The following is a 7,951-nucleotide window of genomic DNA, read 5'->3' as shown; positions in this document are numbered from 1 at the left end:
GGAAACCAGAACACCTGGAGGGAACCCACACAAACACAGGGAGAACATAAAAGCCACACAGAAAGGACCAGGTCAGAAGTGAACCTGGGACTTTCTTGCTGTGAGACAACAGTGCTAACCACTAAGACTGCTGCCCAATATAATTTAATTCAGTTAATTTATATTCTGCCAAATCACAACATAAGACTTCACAAAGTTATTGTATAACCTTACTCATCCATCACATACAAATGATAAAAGAATTGGACCCAGGACCAAGCCCTGAGGCACTCCACATGCTATTAAATCTGAGAAAATAAAACCATCACATGATGCAAGAGATTTCCTATTAGTCAACTGTGATGTACTGTAAAATAAGCAGTGCCTGAGATGCCCACCCAGAGTCTTTATCTATCTGTTTGAATTCTGTGGTCCACTGTATCAAAACCTGCACTGAGATATAGAAGTAGTGAAGCCAATACAGTATATGTGGGTATTAAAAAAAAAAAAAAAACGGAACGTATGCCTTCTTTGTTGAGGTGACAGCATTAACCGCTACACCACTGTGGTGCTGAAACCAACACATCAAAAACGAACCAGCCTGTATAAGTCTGATTTCAGGGTCTGTGATCGGTTCAGGGACATCTTGAATTTGTCTGAACTGCCCAACCTGTACTATTGGTAATCCTAGTATTCACATCTGACAATAAGGAAGTACTTTGTCTTCTTTGCTGAACATTAAATTGGCCTTTTTCCCGCATGCACCCTGTGAATCCAGTTAATATCCTGCGATGTGGCAGAATGGATGGTGAAAGACAAGAGGCACAGACAGCACTTTTGTCTGGTTGACAAATGGCAGTATACTAACCCAGAGGGAGTGTTTCTCTACACAGTAAATGAGAACACGCTCTTTAAAGAGTGTCAAATTAGACCAAAGCAACCAAGAAAATGGACAAACAGAAAATCCATAATCATTTCGGGCTGATCCCCAGCAGCTCAGAGGTTTTGTTTTTGTGTAATTTGTGCCTCAGTTGAGAAAAGTTGTCATGTGGTATTTCAGTGAGAAGTGATGATATCGACCTGCCACCTTGCAAGCTAAAAAACATGTCTTGCTTTTTTTCTGCTTGGAGACGTGAAGCATCAACAACTAAACACAACAGACGGCACTGTAATCCTTCAGAGGCTAAAGACACCTGACGTCTCAAACCATCCCCATATCTACCGCTATCAGATATCAATTCAACCTTTTCCTGCGTACATACAAAGTTTTTTAAAGATCAGAGTTTCTGCTCCAAGAAGACCTTTGGATATTTCTTCTAAGTCCATATGAATAAAAGATTTTGGCTTGGGTACTGAATGTAACAGTCCACAGATTTGGAAATGTTGGCTCTCATCCAAATGGTCTCATACAGAGCCCTGGTGCTACATCTGAAATTCTCCCATTTCAAAAGATTGTGCTCTCCAAGTAAAATCAAGTGTGACCCAGTTAGCTGTGTGCTCATGTGGAGAGATTGGGGTTTTTACTACCATCTGAAATGAAAGGAACAATGGGCTGAAACTCTGGGATGGCTTGATTGGAACAGAATCTAAAAAGCCCCCCCCACCCAAATAAAAAGATTTTTTTGGTCATTATGTGCAAAGAGGAAAATACATGCACGCTGTCCCTTAAATCCCCCAAACGCGCACAATAGGACCTGTCAAATACAGAGGACGTTATCTTTCACCGCACACAAAGCAGCACACAGCACAATGCAACTGCCGTTCTTTGTTTCCAACAACATTTTTATTTGCACACCCATTTGTACACCAATGGATGTGTTGGTTCGTGAATTAATGAAAGAAGAAATCAAAATGTTGTACTTGGGATGGCAAGATGATGGTCGGGTGGTTATGGTTAGGGTGGGGGGAAAGAGTAAGATTAGGTTATGGTTAAGGTTAGGGTCAGGGGTAGGAGTAGGGTTAGGAATAGTGAGTTAAAAAAACCCCGTCATGAAAATTTGACTCCATTTGTCACGGGAGCACGAAAAACAAACGTGGACTGGGCCTGCACATATCAGCCCGATTCAGGGACCTTGTTCGGAAAAGGTACTATCATCCAGGTCTAACTCTAACTTCCACTGCACCAGATGAGGGATAGAAAAATTCTTCCAATACTACAAACACTGTAGACAACACGTCAGATTCAGATGTAGTGGTGATCATGGGTGATTTTAAATACCAAAGTAGGTAACGGATTGGAAAACCCGCAAAGGAACCCATGGGGAAATTTGGATATGGATCAGAAAATGAAAGGACACAGACAAACTGCAATTCTGCTCTAGTAACAATTTAAAGATCATGAATACATGCTTTTAGCAATGTACGGCAAACCTTAAGTGGCGTGGGAGTCTCCGGGTGGAACATTCAAATATGACTGACTACATAATCGTCAATAGAAGTTGGCAAAGCAACATCTCTACATGTCGGTCATTTCCAAAAGGCAGATGTGGGCTCAAATCATCAACTCATGTTAGCCGGGCATCAGACTGAAGCTAAAGAAAGTAGATTCTCGACAGCAAAACTGGAAATTTGATGTAGAGAAAGGATAACCAAGTCATGTGAGCATTCAAAGAAACGTTGCGGGAAAAGACATCAAGGATAGCAGGTACCAACAGCATAGAGAACTTGTGGAAAGAAATTCAAACCGTCTATACGGAAACTGTAGAGAAGCCCCTTGGATTCGGACAGTATAAACCAGCACCCAGGATATCATATGAAGTGTTAGCACTCAGTGACAGGAGGAAGATTTTGAAGAATAACCCAGTGGTGGGCACAGCTAGCTGAAAAGTTAGCTTCAATAACCATTAATCCGCTAACAGAAAAGTAAACTTTTATACCACTAAACCAATAAAAACTGCTAAAAAATAGCAGACGTTACCACTAACTTTTAGTACTGACTCGGTTGCGGCCACATCGGATTACACTGTCAGCTACTGATAAGCCAATAAGGGTTGTTGGGTAAATTCCCAGGATCACAAATACAAAATAGATGCATGAAAAATAAACCAATAAAAAATAAAATCCCAAACACGGTCATCGTGTTTATAAAAAGCAGTAAATCGCAATATTAATAGTCACAGCTTATCTTTGATTTATATTTATAAACACAGGAACAGCTCATCCGTGTTGCGTCCAATGCTACTGGTAAAATCTACACCTCATCCGTCGTGTTGAGCTTCCCCACCGAAGAAAACCCACGTAAGCTTTGTCTTTACATTAAAATAGAGCAAGTGTCTTTCACTTTAAAAAAGTAAAGATTTGCATGGATGTGCTGTCTTTAAAGCAGACACACGAACTGTCGATTTATGCTACAGGAGTTCATCTTGACAGAACAGATTGTTGCAGACACACAACAGACAGGAAGTAACATGTATGATTTTAGGGTTTACAAACGTTTTTGACTGTTAAACTTCACTCACTTTACCAGCAAAAAAATGTTATCAGAATGAAAGTTAGCAGAACTAAGTTTAGAGGAAGCTAATTGGTCCGCTGATGGCTTTGAAAGTTAGCTGAAAAGCTAATCCACTAATGAAAAAGTTAGCTTTGCTAATTAGCGTAACTGTGCCCACCACTGGAATAACTGATATGAAAATGAAGACACATGGAGAGAACAAAACATCTTGACACGAGAAATCTGAAAGAAGTTAAGGAAAGATCACTACAAAGATCAGTGGATCATATAGAGAAATGAATCACACTGGAAAAAAGTTTGAAATATCACAACTCAAAGATCTTCACAACAATTGAAGAACTGACACAGAGCTTCGTACCGAAGATGACAAGTCTTAAAAACAAAGATGGCATCATATTGGATAGCACAGACCAAGTACTGGACCACTGGCGGGAAGACTTTGAGGAGTTGTATAATGAGAAGAACGCAGCAGACGACACAGTGCTCACTGAACTAGAACCAACAAATGTTAACGACATGCAGAACTTCTTGGAAGGTGAAGTGGAGAATGAAATCAAGAGACTGAAAAGGAGCAAGGATCCGGGAATAGACAACATAACTGCAGAAATTATAAAAGCAGGTGAAGAGGTGTCGGTCTCATTGATGCATAAATGATGTCACAAAATATATGAGGAAAGCAAATGTCCCATAGATTGGGGCAAGTCATTGTACCAATTCATAAGAAGGATGACCAAATGGCGTGTAGTAATTATAGAGGAATGAGCTTGTTGAGTGTTCCAGGAAAGATCTATACAGGGATGTTGAAATGGAGACTCAAGCATAATCTAGAGTTTGTGATCACAGAAGAGAAGGCAGAGGAACTGTGGATCAGATATTTGTAATACGGCAGCTGGTGGAAAAGTATTGTGAGAAAAACAAGATCCTGTATAATAACTTTATTGATTTCAAGCAGGCATTTAACAGTGTGTGGCAGAAAGGACTATGGCAAGTGCTTCATCATTATGGAATTCCAGAATGTACTCTCGGAAGACTTATATAGTAAGTGTGTGAGTGCAGTTAGGGTTGATGGGGACTTGACAGATTGGTTTGCAGTAACCACTGGGCTTCGTCAAGGTTGCAGTCTGTAACCATACCTTTTGCTGTTAGTGCTCGAAGCTGTGATGCAAAGAGCACTAGCTGACTGTACTGTTGGTGTGAGTGCAAATGGACAACTAATCAACAATCTTCATTTTTCTGATGACATTGACCTGATTGCAGAGACTCCAGCGGCCTTACAAGAAACAACAAATAGAGTGAACGACTGCTGCAGAAAATTTGGTTTGAAAATAAATAAATGGAAGACCAAGGTAATGACTGTTGGAAAACAGTCAAACTGAATAATGGAGGTTTGGAGCACGTCAGGAATTCACACACCTAGAAAGTTCAGTATCAGAAGATGGTAAATGTACCGCAGACATAAAGAAACAGATCGGGCTTGCCTCAGCATCAATTGGAAAGCTACACAAAATCTGGAGGGCCAAAAATATGTCAAGGAGAACCAAATATATGGTTTATAACATGTAGGTATTGCAGGTACTGGTATATGGTTCTGAATGCTGGGTATTGAAGAAAGAAGACGAAAGAAGGCTACAAGCCATGGAAATCACCTGCTTCCAAAGAATGCTGAAATTTTCTAATTTATTTTCATTTATAGCGCCAAATCACAACAGAGTTGCCTCAAGGCGCTTCACACAGGTAAGGTCTAACCAACCCCCAGAGCAACAGTGGTAAGGAAAAACTCCCTCTGAGGAAGAAACCTCAAGCAGACCAGACTCAAAGGGCTGACCCTGTGTTTGGGCCATGCTACAGACATAAATTACAGAACAATTCACAAAACAAATATACAGGAAATGCTGTTGGTGCACAGGACAGGAGGGTCACCCATCTCTGGATGGAGCTGCACCTTAAACAGAGAAAAAACAGAATCAGGCATCAGAAAGACAAGAAATACTGTATAATTTGCCAGTATTAATTCAACAAGAACAACAGAAGAAATACTAAGGTGATCGCTGGCCACGAGCCCTAAGCTTCACTAAAAGACCCAGAATTTAGGTAAAGTTGAGGCCGCGGCCCGCTCCGTTTCCTAATAAAATGATTTAAAAGAGTAAAAAGTGTAAAACAAAACTATAGCAGTATGCTAGCCATACAAACGGGAAAAGGGACGCAAAGTAGTCCTGCACTCTGAGAATGCAAAGCCCGGGCCGGTAAGTAAGGTTTAATTAGGTCAGTTAGGTAGGGAGGTGCCAGTCCGTGAACAATTTATAGACTAGTAGCAGAACCTTAAAATCTGAGCTCACTGGGACAGGAAGCCAGTGAAGGGATGCCAAAATGGGTGTAATGTGGTCAAACTTTCTGCTTTATGTCAAAAGTCTGGCAGCAGCATTTTGAACCAGTTGGAGAGCTCTAATGCTGGACTGCAGTAAACCGGAAAATAGAACATTGCAGTAGTCCAATCTAGAAGAGATAAACCAGAAAGTAACTAGAAAATACAGAATTAGAAATGAAGTCATGAGACAAAGAGTAGGCTCAACCGAAACAGTGTTTGATGTTAGAGCCCAGTCACACGGCACTTAATGAAGGGCAATGAAGCCCAAATGAAACAAGAAATCTGGACTTTCGTTGACTTGTGTTGGCATCATTTAACCTTAGCTCAGCTTCGTTCCTGCAGGTGGCGCTTCGTCTGGATTTTTAAACTGTTGAAAAATTTGAACGAAGGGCAACGAAAACCTCAATTTGTCAGTATTTCATTTTGCAGTTGTTCTTGATGGGTTTTTTTTATCGTTTGCTTAATTTCTGTAACGTTAGCATTTAGTTTGACTTTGTTCAACCAGCTGAATGTTTTCGTACAGTATAGAAGCCAGTTTGTGAGCGCTGCTGCTGCTGGTGCTGCCGCTGCGTTCATGTACCGTTGGAATTTACAGGCAAACTCAGCCTGTTTGCTTGGATTTTATTTTTTATCTGGGTGGGAGGTCAGCTTCACTGGGCTCAGGCATCTTATATAGGGAAGAATTAATCTTTTGTGTGGATACAATTAATTATTTTGCCACAAGCAAATGCTGAATTTGAAACAACAAAAATGTTTCAGATGGTACTTGAAAGCAGCATCAGCGACAACAGCAGCTCCTGCGTGTGCTTATTATTTTTATTAAATATAACAATATGAGTGTAGGAATGACAATCCAGCCCTTATGTACATGTGGCAACAGGTACATAATTCAAATGATTACATAAAGAGGTGTTCTGGAAGGCAAAATTTACATTGTGGATCAGGTGCAGCTCGTGGAATAACCGCACGTGAGTCAATGTGCGTTCACATGGACTGATCAATTTACTGCTCTGATATATTCAATCATCTTTACACTTTTCCCCTTTTCCCACTATTCCCCCTTTTGACAGTTTTCTGTTATAAATCAATATATATGGCTTAGTAATGTAATACAGTGATAGAGCAGCACCATGGCACACCGGAGTTTTTTTGTGCAACGTGTCGTCAGACAGTGAGGATTCTGATGATGGAGATGATCCCTCTTTTGTTCTGGATGAGGAACCAGAGCAGGTGGTCCCACCAACGTGCGCACAGATCTCCACAGCTTCTGTCTGCAGTTTCTCCAGGATTCAGGCGCTATGAGCTCCATCCCAGCGTAGAGTCCTGGAACTTAGAGATGCAGACACACACTGCTCCAGCTGTGGCTCCAGCATTGAGCATTGAGATCAATGTTAGCTTTGGTTTCATTAGTTCCTTTTACGTCCCTTTTGCACTCTTGCTTCACAGGTTATTTTGGTGATAAAGCTCTTTCATCCACCTTTTCTCAAGGAATTGTGACCTTACTTTTTCCCCTTCGTTCAGGAATTGTTGTGTGCCATGTGACTGGGCCATTTTATGTAAGAAGAGGCTAAAGCGGTTGGTCATGTTAAAAGAATGAAGCAGGAAAGACTACCAACAAGAGTCCTGCACTGCTATGTCCCTGGACAGAGAAGCAGAGGATGGCACGCAAAGACATGGATAAATAATATCCAGGAAGACCTTAATATCCAGTCTGGAAGCGGGCAATGGAAATGACACCCGGAGATGGTGTCTTGGATGAACAGTAGCCTGTCAGTGTGGCTGACGCTCGGGGCCACTGAGCGCCAGTCAGATGTTTCCCTTTCTGCTGAAAGTGCAGGGTGAGCAGCTCTGGATTTAAATTTATCATGGTAGAAACAGAGGCTGAGCTCACAACGCTGCTGAGGCTAAATAGGTGCTGTTACATGAGTGTTGCATCACCTGGGAGCAGCACAGGTGTGTGAACGTTGTGGGCTGCAGCAGCCATGCTATGGTGTTGACCAGCTAGGAAAAAAACCCATTGACTGTGGTTTGCACAACCCAACATACCTCCTCCCATCTTTAGCACCTTAACAGCGCTGGCTTCTGTGCCCCAGTGTCCACAATCACTGCCCTAAATGTGCCCCCAGTGTTTCACAATGGCCTGAATGTTTACAGTC

The 7,951-nt window shown here is 41.5% G+C and overlaps 1 long non-coding RNA gene across 1 annotated transcript; it reads left to right on the top strand.

The window, feature by feature from the left end:
* The first annotated feature begins 990 nt into the window (after positions 1-990).
* On the top strand, positions 991-6,710 carry LOC117518853. Its single transcript, XR_004563104.1, has 3 exons — positions 991-1,001; positions 5,779-5,781; positions 6,555-6,710. It is a non-coding gene; the product is annotated as an uncharacterized LOC117518853 (long non-coding RNA).
* The last annotated feature ends 1,241 nt before the right edge of the window (positions 6,711-7,951 follow it).

Source organism: Thalassophryne amazonica, chromosome 10 (assembly GCF_902500255.1).
Source record: "Thalassophryne amazonica chromosome 10, fThaAma1.1, whole genome shotgun sequence".
Classification (NCBI taxonomy): Eukaryota; Metazoa; Chordata; class Actinopteri; order Batrachoidiformes; family Batrachoididae; genus Thalassophryne; species Thalassophryne amazonica.
Note: the sequence above shows the minus strand (reverse complement) of the source record. Positions and strands in the feature narration are given on the sequence as shown.